The following is a 14,925-nucleotide window of genomic DNA, read 5'->3' on the forward strand; positions in this document are numbered from 1 at the left end:
CCACCCACATGCCCCCATGTCACCCAGCTCTTCCATGCCCCAGCTCCCTGAAAGGACCGAGTGAAATGATACATAGAAAACTCTTAGAAGACCTGAAATCAACTCATAAGAAATCTTAACTATTATTATCAGCAGTTATTCATTTATGCCTCACAGTCCTCCGAGACAGCAATTATTACCATCTCCATTTTCCTAATGGAGAAAGGAAATTTTCCATTTTCACAGAGCTTGTATTTGGAGCCTTGGTTCATATACAGCTTTGCTTCCAGTGTCCACACTGATGCAAACCCACCTTCTGCCTGCGGTGGGGTTCAGACTGCCCCTCTCTAGCACATTTTTCTCTAGCAGGGACAAAAGCTATCAAATGTGTCATTCAGGCATTATCTGGAATGTGCCAGGCACTGACTACAGGGTCAGCAATACAATGGGAAGCAAAAGAAGTCATGTCCACCCTCATCAAGCTTACAGTCTGTGACTGATAGGCACAGATCAGACCTACAGGGGTAAGAGAGTATAATTCCTACATGAGGCAAAAACTCCAAAGCTGTGCCGTCCAAGATGGTAGCCACTTGCCCCAAGTGGTGATTTTTATTCAACTTTCAATTAAAATTAAACATAGTCAATAATTCAGTTCTTCAGTCACACCAGCCAAGTGCCCAACAAAAAAATGGGATTAGTGTCTACCCTACTGCTCAGCACAAATACAGAGCATGTCCTTCATCATAGAAGCTTCTACTGGAAAGCATTGCTCAACTATGAGTTCTGGAGGTTCAGACACCAAGTGGCTTCCCATAGGAAGAAGCATTTGAATTGAAGCTGAAGGATGAGGAAAAACCCAGGGGTGAGGAAAGCTGGGGAAGGACAGGAAAGCATGGTAGGCAGGGTAACAACACCCATGGAAAAAGCCTGTGATGGGAGGGACCTATGTGACTGGAATGCAAAGAGACGGAATGGAGTGGTTAGGAGTGGAGTCTCCAAGGGGCTGGCTGGCTGGTTTGCTTCCCGACTATGATTCTTCCTAGCTGTGTGCTTTTGGATAAGTTACTTGAGATCTCTGTGCTTCACTCCTCGCCCATAATATGAAGACAATAAAAGTATCTCCTTCCTAGGATGTTCTTGAGACTGTCCAGAGTCCAGAACATATTTAGCCCTATATGTAAGACTACTTTTATTATTTCTGGCATAAGATGAGGACAGGGAGGCAGGCAGGAGTCAGTCTATGCAGGCCTTGTGGGCCATAGAACGAATGTTGGTCTCTAACCTGAAAGTAATAGAAAGCCTGAAGAGTTTTAAACATAGCAGGCAGAGGGTAACTGTAGGCACCAGTAACAGCGCAGCTATGACTCAATACCAGCCAGGTGTTAGAACATGAGACACTGAACTCAGTATTGCCAGGCATTCCAATTTTCAAAGAAAAAAAAGTTGGAAATTCAGTGAAGTAGTTAAATTTTTAAAAGTAGACCTCTTATTTCCCAATTTTTGATATTTTGTGTGACAAATCAGCCACCTTCTAGGACTTCTGGTCTACCTCACAATCTGCAACTCCCCAAACCTCCATAAATCAAAGTCTATAACAAAAGCCACATCACCTGGTAAGCCAGGTGGTTCCAGGAAAAACCAATAGATTGCCTAGAATGCAAGTGGCACGTGAAGAGTCACCAAATTAAATCTGATCCAAATGCTGCACAACTGCACTGGAGGCCCTCAGACCCGAGCAAAGGGGCCCAGTGATAAAAGCATGCACAAGCTTCACAGCCTTTTTACTTTTATTTGTTCACCTCTCAGTGGTAAGAAAGAAAATATATGAAAATCGGTATTCTCGTCACTAATCAACTGTTAAGTATTCTCAGCCTCTCCCCAGAACCTGTCAGTCCTTTCACCCCAAAAATATAGGGAGCGAGTGTTCATTTGGGAGGTCTATGTTTCATGTCATTTCCTGGTGCAAGGTTATAAAGCGAAACCACTTAATCGGACACGGTATTAGGTGGGAGAGCAAGAGAGGATAATAGAGAAAGACTGGTTTGATGAAGAAAAATGTTTGAATGAAAGCCTTAGGACTGAGCAAGAATCAGGTATTTTAGGTTTTCATTCTTGACACCTTAACCTTCATTGACTATTGCTTTTTCATAGAAGTTTTTCTTCCAAAAATATTGAATGTCTAATGCATACTAGAAACTGGGATACAGAGCCTGGTTTCAATGCTCAAGTAACTTACAGTCAACTAGTCAGTGATTACCATTCCTCCAGACTAAGCAAGAGACCCAATTAAGCCCTTGCTCTAGATGGTAAAACATTTGTAATAAAGGGAATAAAGAAAACTCTGATTGGCTTCCTGGAGTAGGAAATGGCAACCCACTCCTCCATGGACAGAGGAGCCTGGAGGGCAACAGTTCATGGGATTGCAAAGAGTCAGACACAACTGAGCCGCTAATCACACACACTGACTGGCTTGAGCATCTTATTAACTGGCCCCCGCCATCAGGGAGGAACGGTGGCCATTGGTCTCCTTAACGAAGACTTTACAAATACCAGGAAAGCGTAGAAACTGTCTCTTTAGAAAGAGGCTTCTAGCACTTCTTCCAGTACTGGACTTCCAAGGGTCAAGCTCAGTTCAGTTCAGTTCACTTGCTCAGTCATGTCTGACTCTTTGTGACCCCATGGACTACAGCCCACCAGGCCTCCCTGTCCATCACCAACTCCCCAGTTTACTCAAACTCATGTCCATTGAGTCGGTGATTCCATCCAATCATCTCATCCTCTGTCGTCCCCTTCTCCTCCCGCCTTCAATCTTTCCCAGCATCAGGGTCAGCTCAGCAAATAGCAATTTAGAAACACTAGATTTTCTCTCTAAGAAAGTAGGGGATTTTATTGTGTGAAGTATTCCAGTTTGAGCTGGCACTGGGAGCTGGAGACTGGAGCTGAGGCTGAGGGCTGCCAGCAGAGATCCAACCTCCTTTCCATCTTCCCCTATCGCCCTCACCCCTCCTATAAGTAGATGAAGGGAGGGCAGGTTATAGGCAGGCTGAAGTTTCAGCTTTGAAAGCAGAGGATAAGATACATGATACAGAGACATAGTCAAAATGCTTCCAGATCTTAGGTCAGGGCCATCTAAATTGGACTGCTGCTGCTGCTGCTGCTGCTGCTGTGTCGCTTCAGTCGTGTCCGACTTGGGGTGCCATTGCCTTCTCCAAATTGGACTAGGGCAGAATTATTAACTTACAGTCTGTAGACTGAATTTAGAGCTCCCTGAATTTGGACATTAAAATAAAAAATGTTATCTTAATTTTCACCAACCTGTAACTGAAATGAGAAAGCCCTTTCTCCTAGGAGTGTAGGCAACAAACCACAGTGGCATAGTGGTATCTGTGACTTTGGCACAAATTATAATCACAGATACTCTCATATCACATTTCATTTGTGACAGAAACTTTGAAAGAGCACGTATGTGCATCATGACACCAAAACCATGGTAAATACTAGACTTGCTTCCGAATCTTGTTATCTAATGCATTAAGAAGAAGCAGATAGGTTACTATGTCACAAATTCATTTTTTTTTCCTCAATGGGGTCCAAGGCATTAAAAGACTAATGGCCCCTGGACTGTAAGATTCAAGTGTGGTCTTTAAAAGGCAAGTTGCTTACACTTAAAGGGTGTGAATTAAAGCAGGCACAGGAAAGGGGCAGGGAAAAGGCATTTGAGGCTAGGGAAGAGCATTTGGGAAATCAGTTGCTTTTCAGGCACCATAGCTGTTTGGTGTAGCTCAGTTGGTAAAGAATCTGCCTGCAATGCAGGAGCCCCAGGTTCAATTCCTGGGTTGGGAAGATCCCCTGGAGAAGGAAACAGTAACCCATCCCAGAATTGTTGCCTGGAGAATGCCATGGACAGAGGAGGCTGGCAGGCTACCGTCCATGGGATCACAAGAGTCAGACACGACTTAGCGACTAAAGAGAGAGAGAGAGCTTTTTGGTGAGGCTGCTCAGGGCCTCTTAGGCTGGAGAGAGCTGACAGGGTTGAGGCTGTGTGTGTAGCTGGAAGCCTATTCACCTTGAAACTCCTCATCACAGAGGGCCCCAGATTCAGGATTCTCCTCCTAGTCATCTAGTGAGATTATATCCCCATTGAACTTTTCATGCATGTGTTGAAAGTGTTAATTAACAAAAAAAAAATTAAAAAAAAATTTTCCTAACTCTATTTTGACATATCTTCATTTTGCTTCAAGGTGCTCTCCCCTGCACCTCAGCCACTCCCCTGAATTTCCACCTTGCTGAGTGAGGAGAGATGTCCATAGTCGTCTGCTGATTTCTGAGAAAGTTAACCTGGTCAAGAGGGGGATTTACTGGAAGTGGGGAGGAAGGTGAGATCAGCAAAGTAAACGAGGCCCAGATCAAAGAGTTGCGATTTGTCCCCTCCATATATATATGTACGTATATATACATGTGTGTGCCTGTGGCTGATTCATGTTGATGTATGGCAGAAACCAACACAATATTGTAAAGCAATTATCCACCAGTAAAAAAAATTAAAAATTAAATAAAGAGTTGGGATTTAGTTCTGAAAATTATGGGGAGGGGGGATGGTTTAAGTTTTTTCCTCACTGTCATGCAAGTGACAAAGGGAGGATAATGCTCAGTTACTGATTTTTCTTCCAACAGATATTCCCTTTCTCCTGCCAATAGTAGCTCAGTTGCCTTTAGGAGAAGCACCCTTCTACAACTCTTGGGTCAATAGCATGTGACCCAAACCCAGTCAGAGCACAAAATCCCCCAAGTCATACAGTGATCGATTTAGAAGTAAGCCTGTCACAGTAACTCTATCTTTCGGACTTCTCAGGAATATTTACCCAAGTTGGTCCAATCAGAGTGACTCTTAGGATTTGCACAAGCACTATTGGTAAAAGAGTGTCAGTTTTAGGCTAGACTGGATTAGCCTAGAGAAGGTGGTTAAAACAGCTATCTTTCCTGAGAACAATGCAAAAATGAGAAAGCAGAAAAGTAGCACCAAGAGATGGAGAGAAACGGCATCCTAATGATAATACTGCACCACTGGGTAAAGTTGGGCCAAATTTATCCTCCAGTTTTCAGCTGAATAAACTATTAAACTCTTTTTCTTTTTTTAATCTTCTGCTTGTTGAGCTGGGTTTTCTGAAACTTGCAACCAAAGAGCCCTAATGGACACGATCAGATGATCTGGTTTTAGAATGGGCATGCCTTCTGTGTGGAGGGGAGTGACCGAGAGGCTCCTGCTTTGGAGGCAGGAAGACCCAGAATGTGAAAGCTGGAGACCACACAAGCCCACTTTCCCTAAATAAGGCTGCCGTCACAGACAGCCGCAAGCTTCCGAGGGCCTACAGTAACCAAGGTTCACTCCTCACTCACACTGCTTGCTGGTTGCAGGCGGATTGCGGCCCCGTGGCTCCACTCCAGATGTCTTCTGCGTTCTAGGATCCAGGCTGGGGAGCAACCCCTCTTAGTCTCATGGCCGAGAGTGAGAGAGCAGCAACTGAGCCACACCTAGACTCTTAAAACTTCTGTTCAGTGAGTGACCCTGGCATGTCTGCCCACATTCCATCCGCCAAAGCAAGTTTACGGCCAAGCTAACATCACTGGAAGCACCGAAATCTATGCGGCAATGAGCACCAATGTCTAATTCACTTAGGAGAAAGGCAGTCACTGATCAGAACAGTAACAGGACTCACTGTCAAGTTTCGGAGGCAATTTGATTCAAGCAGTTCATTTGACAGAGGGAGAAACTGAGTCCTGGATTAAAGTAGCCTGCTCACAGGCATGTGGGTCACCAGTGGCAGCATGAGGGTGAGAACCCAGGTCTCCTGGCTCCCAGTCCAGAGCTCTTCCTTGCACCCCAGCCACTCCCCCAAAGTTCCACCTTGGTGAGTGAGGAGAGATGTCTGCAGTCCTCTCCCCCTCACAGTGTGCTTCCCTGCACTGGTTGCTGGATAATGGTCAGGACAAAAGGAAATTCTCCAGAATCGTGATCTGAGCTGGTTTCTCCCAGGCATTTCGTGAGAACAGATGGTGACTGCAGTCATGAAATTAAAAGACACTTACTCCTTGGAAGAAAAGTGATGACCAACCTAGATAGCATATTCAAAAGCAGACATATTACTTTGCCGACTAAGGTCCATCTAGTCAAGGCTATGGTTTTTCCAGTGGTCATGTATGGATGTGAGGGTTGAACTGTGAAGAAGGCTGAGTGCTGAAGAATTGATGCATTTGAACTGTGGTGTTGGAGAAGACTCTTGAGAGTCCCTTGGACTGCAAGGAGATCCAACCAGTCCATTCTGAAAATCAGCCCGGGATTTCTTTGGAAGGAATGATGCTAAAGCTGAAACTCCAGTACTTTGGCCACCTCATGTGACAAGTTGACTCATTGGAAAAGACTCTGATGCTGAGAGGGATTGGGGGCAGGAGGAGAAGGGACGACAGAGGATGAGATGGCTGGATGGCATCACTGACTTGATGGATGTGAGTCTGAGTGAACTCCGGGAGTTGGTGATGGACAGGGAGGCCTGGCGTGCTGCGATTCATGGAGTCACAAAGAGTCGGACACAACTGAGCAACTGAACTGAACTGAGAACAGTTCTGGGGTGATCAAACGTCTAAGAAAGTATAATTCTGCAACATTTAAAAAAACAGATTTAGATATAGAACTGGCGGTTTGGGGCTTCTTCCTCTTATTATGACTTGATTTTTCTTTTTACCATCTTTTAATCCTGGAGGAGAAGATAAAGTAATGGCTCTTGAATATCTAGAAGGTGTCAGACACTGATAGATTTGACATATGTGTAACTTTATTACATGTGCTTTCCCGGGTAATTAGGAATTTTAAAAAATATTTCTGAAGTGACACGTTGCTCTGTCCTTCCTACCCCCTTTTTGTAGCAGCGCTGAGGATACACAGAATATAAGAGAAGATGGGTCATCCCGTGGTACTATTCTCTTAGACTTTCAAACAGCCAAATATTCCATATAACATATTTCAAACACAAACTATATAAACTGACTATAGACATTGAGAATTTTAGAGAAGTCACAGTCTGAAAAATCCATTTACCTTGATGCCACCAGGAGTGATCTTCCAGATCTAGGCAGAGCATTTGGGTTTGTGTTCAGCCTCCCATTGTCCTGAATTCCACTGGACCCAGTGACTTGCATCCTGTTACAGAAATGCTTTCAGCAGAGACTGCCTCAGTGGAATCGGGCGTTGTGTGCCGGCGGAAGGGGCGGGCCTGGGTACCCTGGACTGTACATGGAAGCCTGTTAGGAACCTTCCAATCTCCTTGCCTGGACATCTAAGTTTCTGATCCAAAAGGAGAGGGTGGACTAGGCAAGCAGTAATGGTCACGAGCTGAGGGAAACGGCTCCATTCTATTCTCTTCACTGGACTTCACCATATCTTTGGCTCTTCCTACCATCTCACCTCCAGCTCTGATGTCTCTATTTTAATTCCCCCCAGAGTCACCATCAGTTCTGAGGGTCTCTCTTGACTGAATTTTTTCATCAACTGATATGCAAACTCATCCAGCCCTCAAGATAACCTTTGTGCGATGAATACTATTATCTCCATTACACAGATGAGGAAGTGAGGCTCAGAAAGAAAAGAGATCAATTTTGGCCCCAAAGCTATGGAGCCAGCTTTCGAAAACACATCTGGCCAACTCCAAAGCCATAGATGCTGGTATTCATTCACAGATAGGATAAAGTCCCTACCGTCTCCTAAATCCTGTGTGAAATTGGAAATAAATGATAGATGAGACCCACTCCTCATGTAATGTATTCCAAATTCCCTCAACAGGTAGTGTCAGAGATCCCACTAAATGCCTGAGCCACAGCAGTCTATAAGCTACTAGCAAATGCAGACAAATTCCCCAGCAACTAACAGCTTGATTGGCTAAGTGTTACAATGATGATCTGTCAAAGGGTGATAACAGAGAGGGTAGGTGAGAACCACCTTCTCCACCACTTGCCTTGCACTGGGTTTGACAAACCTTGGAATAGGTCTACCCAACCCCACTCTCTCCAATTCTAATCATCCCCTTCCTTAACAGCTCATCAAAATCAGGGACTTGCAAGGACTTAGGGTATACTGAGTGTGGGCCTATCCTCTGCAGATATAGAAAACTGTATGGGAGCAGTACCTTAGGCCAGAATTAATTTCCATCCAGGAAACCAGGCAGTATACTTGCAGCTCCATCATGGGAGGGTGCAGGAAGAAAGTCTGAGGTGGTTCTGGAGAAACACAGAGATGGTTCTGCAGTCAGTTACTGATGGTAAGCAAAAAATGAGGTCAGCTCCCTGACAGCAAGGCCCAAGAGAAGCAGCGAAATACCACAGAACCCCCATTCTCTGTGGCCTCGAGGACATGGCATCTAAAAATAGACACACAATACCGCTGGATATGCTGTGGATTTCACAACTGCTGGCCCAGCACAAAATGTTTGGCTTGAGCCAAATCAGGATGCAATGAAAACCAGCCAGGAAGGCAAGCCTGACCAAGATCAACATTTACCAGGACAACAGCAGCCCCTCCATCCATCAGGATTTGACCATGACTTTGAACATGGAGTTACCTACTGTCCTCCATTCTTGTTTGACTCACTCGGCAACTTACAGAAAACTTGCCTTGCATGCCAGGGACTTTCTAAGACATCACATTTCAGGGACACCAGGGTGGAGGTACTGGTGGAAGCTTGCCCTGAGAACTGGAAAATGAGTGAGCAGTGTCCATAATTTCAGTGTGAGAAGAAACACAACTACAGGCGTGGGTTGTGGGTGGACGGGATAAGAAAACATTTTAAAGAGAAAATAATGACAAACATATGAGAGAGAGAAAGGGCATGGCCCAGGCTGGAAATGTGTAAGAAAATAAAAGGAAAACAAGAAAAGTTTTGGCATTAGACTTATAGGTTTACAACCAATTTTAAAGTTGACAGTTCTACTCTGCTGGCAAAACTCTATTTTTATAGTTCATGAGATATTATTTACTGAGTAGGTCACATGTGCCAGAAGCTGCTCTCAACTCCTTCCATGTGTTATTTCATTTAATCCTCATACCAACCTTATGGGGCAAATACTAAGAATATTCCCATTTTTCAGATAAAGAAAGCAATTTAGACTCATGAAAAGACTTTAGCAGTCATCTTGGCCAGTGGGTTCCTAAGCTGCCTGGTACATCAGAATTATCTAGGGACCCTGTTATAGATACCACCAATCTCAATGGGAAAATGGACAGGAGTGGGTCCTGGAATCTGTGTTTACAAAGCACCCCCAACTGATTCTCATATACAGCCTTGTTTGGAATCCACTTGCCAATCCAACTAACCTCTTCACTTTCCAGACCAGAAAACTGAGGCCCAGAGAGTTCTAGTATCATGCCCAAGGTAATCAGCCTGTTGGCAGCAGAGCCAAGCCTAAAACCCAGGGCTTGCAATATGGCGCTCCTGCAATCACATCATACATCCTAAATGAGGGATCTTTCTCTCCCACTGAATCAACAGATATGCATCACATTCACCCATCTCTAATCCAAACCCTTCAACTCAACTCAGCACAATTACACAAAATTTTGCTGAACACCTGCAGTGAGCTACACACAATCCTTGCTGCTAGGAATTCCCCAGTGAATAAGACTAACACACACTCTTGCCCCCCTAGAGCTGAAAATGCAGCCGAAAAGAACCATCTTTCAAAATATAACCAGCTTCCTGAATGAACTGAAATCAGTCAAAAGCAATTCAATTTTCTCATCACTGCCTCCACAAACCTACTCCATCTTCCTATTCCTTGGAAATCTTAGGTGCTGTCAATTGATCCTATATTTATTCTGGCCACTCTTAGGTATTAAAGAATAACTTTACATTTCAGGTAATTTATAAAGTCCCATTTAGTCTAATGGCAAATTTCCAATCTTTCATCCAGTTAAAGATTTCTCCCCAAGCCTCATCTTGGGACCAACTCAGGCTGGGAAGATTCAGCAGGGAAAGGGAACGTCTGAGCTCCTTTGCTGGGTTCTTGGGCTTCCCAGGTAGCACAGTGGTAAAAGAATCCACCTGCCAATGCAGGAGATGCAAGAGACTCGGGTTCGATACCTGGGTGGGAAAGATCCCTTGAGGGAGGAGGGCGATCTCCTCCAGTATTCTCGCCTGGGAAATCCCATGGACAGAGAAGAGTTAGACACAACTGAGTGACTGAGCAAGGACGCATGCATGCCCTTCTCTTCCACCCACTGCTTTCTTGGCAGGAAGGAGGGGTGAGAGAGGTAAGGAAGATGAGAAGATCTTAAGGAGCCAGGGTCACCTGTCTTGGTCAAATGTCCTCATTAATGCATATGTGCAAACACTTGTTTTTCCTCCTGGCCTTCTCTAATTCCCTGATATGGGCCATGCCTTCCCCAGCTGACCTCTCAATCCCTCACTTCCAGTCACCTGGACTCTCTATTGGAGTCACAAGGGATCTCTTGGCTAGAGACCCTCTCAGCATGACTCAAGTCTGGCTCCTCCTTCTCAGGACCATACCCAGCTCCCATTGCCATTGGGAGGACTGTTTATACCAGTATGGTCCTTATACCTCTTTCTCATCAAGGTAGAAAGTCAGAGGAGAAAGTCAGACCTCCCAGGCATAGTTGTGCACCAGTCATAAGTCCCTTCAATGCCAGGGACTTTTCCAAGTGATTCTCTGAAGTGATTCTCCGAAGTGATTCTCCTCATCTGGTGTGGAGGAAGGAGAGAGAATCATTCACCCTCCTTCTCCCCACTCTGACTACTCACTCTCCAATCTCTCCGGATTCATCCCCACTACCACCTCATTGTTTGTCCTCCACGTGTCTTAACTCATGTGGGTGATGTACTAAGAATCTTTTTTAATAAAAACTGATTTCACAATCCTTTAGCATGTACTACACAGACGGTCTCAACCTTGGGGACTTTGCCAAAACACCAAAAAGTCAAATTTCACATCCTGTTATATGAGAAATGACAGACTCAGGGTGCCAAGACAACATACAGCAAGGGCATTTGGAACCAGCCCACTTTAGTTTACTAAGATTTTTCCCTCATAGCCCTCAGCTAAGGTACCAAGTCCCTCCTCTTCTAGGCTTCAAGAGAGACAGGCTTTCCAGGGAGCAAACAAGCAGGTCTTTGCTACAGCTCAGGATTCACCCTTTTCACTCCATCAAAATAACCGCTGCTTTGCATTATACAGTATATATGTAGCTTTATACAAGTGTGGGCTTCTGTCCGTATCTTTAAAATCATCGATAGTAAATACTTATGAAAGTAGTCCAGGACATCTCTAGAATGATGATGGTCATAAGGATGATGACAATAACCATGTCAGTTAACAACGATGATGACAATTAGGAGTGAAGAGGCAAAGAGAAATGATTAGCTCCTACTTCCTATCTTTTCTAGTTATTAATATACTGTCCAGCCTTCCAGGTCCAACTCAGAAACCTACCATTTCATCAATACCATTCCAAAGATGTGAAATACCTCACTAAGGACTTCCTGTGTGTTGAAGAGCACACTGTAGCAGCCAGCCTCCAAGATCATCCCCAGTGACCTTCAGCTTCTCTTATTCACACCTTTGTGCAGTTTTCATTCACACTGAATGGGGCTGCCCTATGTTACCAAAAGAATATAGGCAACTGTAGCCCCAGCTGACACTTTGGTTTTTAACCTCACGCGGGACCTTTAGCACCCAAGATGAATAACTCCTGAGTTCCTTACTTACAGAAACTGTGTGAGATAATAAATGTTTGTTGTTGTTTTAAGCTGATACATTTGGGGGTAATTTGTGACATAGCAATAGATAACTAATATATTATGATGGCTAAAAGCATGAGCATGCCTTCAAATCTTATCTTGATCACTGATTAGAGATAAGTCCAAGATACTGTGTGATCTTGGACAAGTTATTTAATGTCTCTGAATGCCAGGTTCCTCATCTGAAAAATGAGGAAACAATACTTGCTTCAGAGATACAGAGAAGATTCGATGAAATGAAATGAGCCAGGAAGGCACTTAGCACAGGATCTGGCATAAAGAAGGCACCAAATAAATATTAGTTATTATTGTTAAGCTTTGCAGAAGTTTTCCTGATGTCCCACATGAAATGATCTCTTCCTTCTCTGAATTCTAAGAATGTTCGCTATTATTCTGTGAAAACAGAAAGGGAACGGAGGACTCCCCTGGTAGTACAGTGGATCAGAATCTGCATGTCCATGCAGGGGACATGGGTTCAATCCCTGGTCCAGGTAGATCCCGCATGCCACGGGGCAACTAAGCCCGTGCACCACACCTACTGAAGCCCTTGTTCTAGGGTTTGTGCTCCGCAACAAGAGAAACCACTCCAAGGAGACGCCTGTGCACTGCCACAAAGAGCAGCCCCCACTCGCCACCACTAGAGAAAGCCCACGCGCAGGAATGAGGACCCAGTGAAACCAAAAATAAAACAGTCTTTTTTTAAAAAGAGCGGGAATGGAAATGGAGTTGACATCTGACCATTATGTATTATCACATCCGATCTTTGCATAGTCCTAGGAACGTGAGGGAGTTGCAGCCAAGTCATATAAGTCATGTTCAACCTACTGTGTTGACATGTGTGGCTTACTCAGCAGATTGATGGGTCTAGCCTGCCAGAAATCGATTTGCATGAGGGACCAGGGAGCACCCTAGGAAATAGGCCACTTTAGGGATCAAAGATTTTTAACCTGGTGTGACAGGTGAAAGATGACCATAAATTCTTTTACACTTCACCCATCAAGAGGCGGATACTATTTCACCTCCCCTAAATCTGAGTTGGCCTGCGACTGTTTTGAGAAATAGAATACAGTGAAAGTGACACCATGCCAATTTTTGGTCTAACCATCGAAGAGGATGAGAACTTCTTAGGTTCTTGGAGCCTCCTGACCAGAACAGTCAGCAGGCAAATGCCATGATTCTAGTTCACACCATGTGGAACAGCAGAATAAAAGTGTTGCTTTAAGCCACTAAGTTTTGAGGTAGCATAAGATATATCTGGGACATCTGGGGGCCACATATCCCCAAATGCCTAAATAGAAGTCAGGGAGTACAAAAGTTTGGAGAAGGAAAAAAAATGCATCTTTATTTTTACTAACCTAGAGCTGAAATATATTTTTCATTTAGAATGTAAGCAGCTAACCACAGTAACATTAGCTGCATCTAATACTTTAGCTTTGATACTGAAAAGGGATTTATGGGCTTTTTCCAAACCACCCAAATGGGTTGGGGATGTGGGTGCATGTGAAAGTATGCATGCACAGACATACACACACAGAGATACACACACACATGGCTTAAGAATAATGGAAGACAGTGAAAGCACAGCAGAGAGGGTCCAGGGCAACAGGCCAGTGTTATGCAGGGGTGAAGGTTGATTCTGAGCATGAGGTCCTATCCCCGCATTGTCTCTGACTCATGCCTGAGCCCCGGAAACAAGGGGGCTATGTGGCACTAGTGGTAAAGAGCCCACGTGCCAGTGCAGGAGACGTAAGAGATGCAGATTTGATCTCTGGGTTGGGAAGGTCCCCTGGAGGAGGGGGTGGCAACCCACTTCAGTATCCTTGCCTGAAGAATCCCATGGACAGAGGAGACTGGTGGGCTACAGTCCACAGGGTTGCAGAGTCAGACACGATTGAAGCATCTTAGCATCTACACAAAGGAGCTGTTTACTGACATAACTGCAAGACTGAAAGTCCACAGTGGGGACTTCCCTGGTGGTCCAGTGGTTAAAAATCTGCCTTGCAAGGCAAGGAATGAGGGCTCAATCCCTTGTTGGGGAACTAAGCACAGATGCTGCAACTCCTGAGCCCAGGTAACACAACGAGAGTCCGAGTTCTACAATAGAAGAGCCCGCATGCCGCAACTAAGACCAGAGGCAGCCGAAGACATTAATAATTTTAAAAAAAGAGCCTCCGGTGGCATTTAATACAGCAGCGCAAACAGAAACAGACAGTCCAAGAGCCAGAAAGAAAAGGAGAATGCAGCCAACATCTCCGCTTGGCTGCAAGGAAGCTGTGAACACAGGCTTGCTCTGGGGGCAGTTATTTGGAAATCATGGAGGAGAACTCTAAACTGGTCTGTGGTTTCACAAAATAAAAGGGGGAAAGAATAGACAGTGATTCTTTGGGACAATTCAGTGACACCTTTTTTCTCTCATGGGCTGTATGACACAGCCAAAAGCATTACCCTTTGGCCGGGGCCCTAAAAGTTTCCATCACTTAGCAGAAAGCATCCAGGCAGGAAGCGGCGGAATCAGGATTCGAACTCAGGTCTACCTGGCTCCAGCATGCACATTATCTCCACAAAATTGGCCCAGCCTCGCCTCCTCTGATTCCAAATCTTGGTCTTCTTAGACACACCCTGAGTTCCCAAAGATTTGTGTCTTTGCTCATGTTGTTCCCTTTTCTGAGGATTCTTCCTCTGTCCCTCCTACCCTGACTCCCACCCCTGAAAATCCCCTTTCACATGAAACTTTCTTGATCCATCAGAACTTATTTTTCTCAATATTTCCATAAGTCTTCCCTGGTGGCTCAGTGGTAAAGAATCCACTTGCAAGTCAGGAGATGCTGGTTTGATCCCTGGGTCAGAAAGATCCCCTGGAAAAGGAAATGGCAACTCACTCTAGTATTCTTGCCTGGAGAATCCTCTGGACAGAGAAGACTGGCTGGCCACAATCCATGGGGTCTCAAAAGAGTCAAACATGACTTAGCGACTACACCATCGCCACCATGTTTCCATAACCCTTCATTCTAGACTGTATCACATTGTGAGATTTGGCCTATTTGTCTCCCTGGTTAGGTTAACAACAGAATTATTATTAAAAATAATAGGTATTTACTGAACACTTACTGGATACTATTCCAAAGACCTAACATTTAGGTCATTT

Source organism: Capricornis sumatraensis, chromosome 4, assembly GCF_032405125.1.
Source record: "Capricornis sumatraensis isolate serow.1 chromosome 4, serow.2, whole genome shotgun sequence".
In the NCBI taxonomy this organism is placed as follows: domain Eukaryota; kingdom Metazoa; phylum Chordata; class Mammalia; order Artiodactyla; family Bovidae; genus Capricornis; species Capricornis sumatraensis.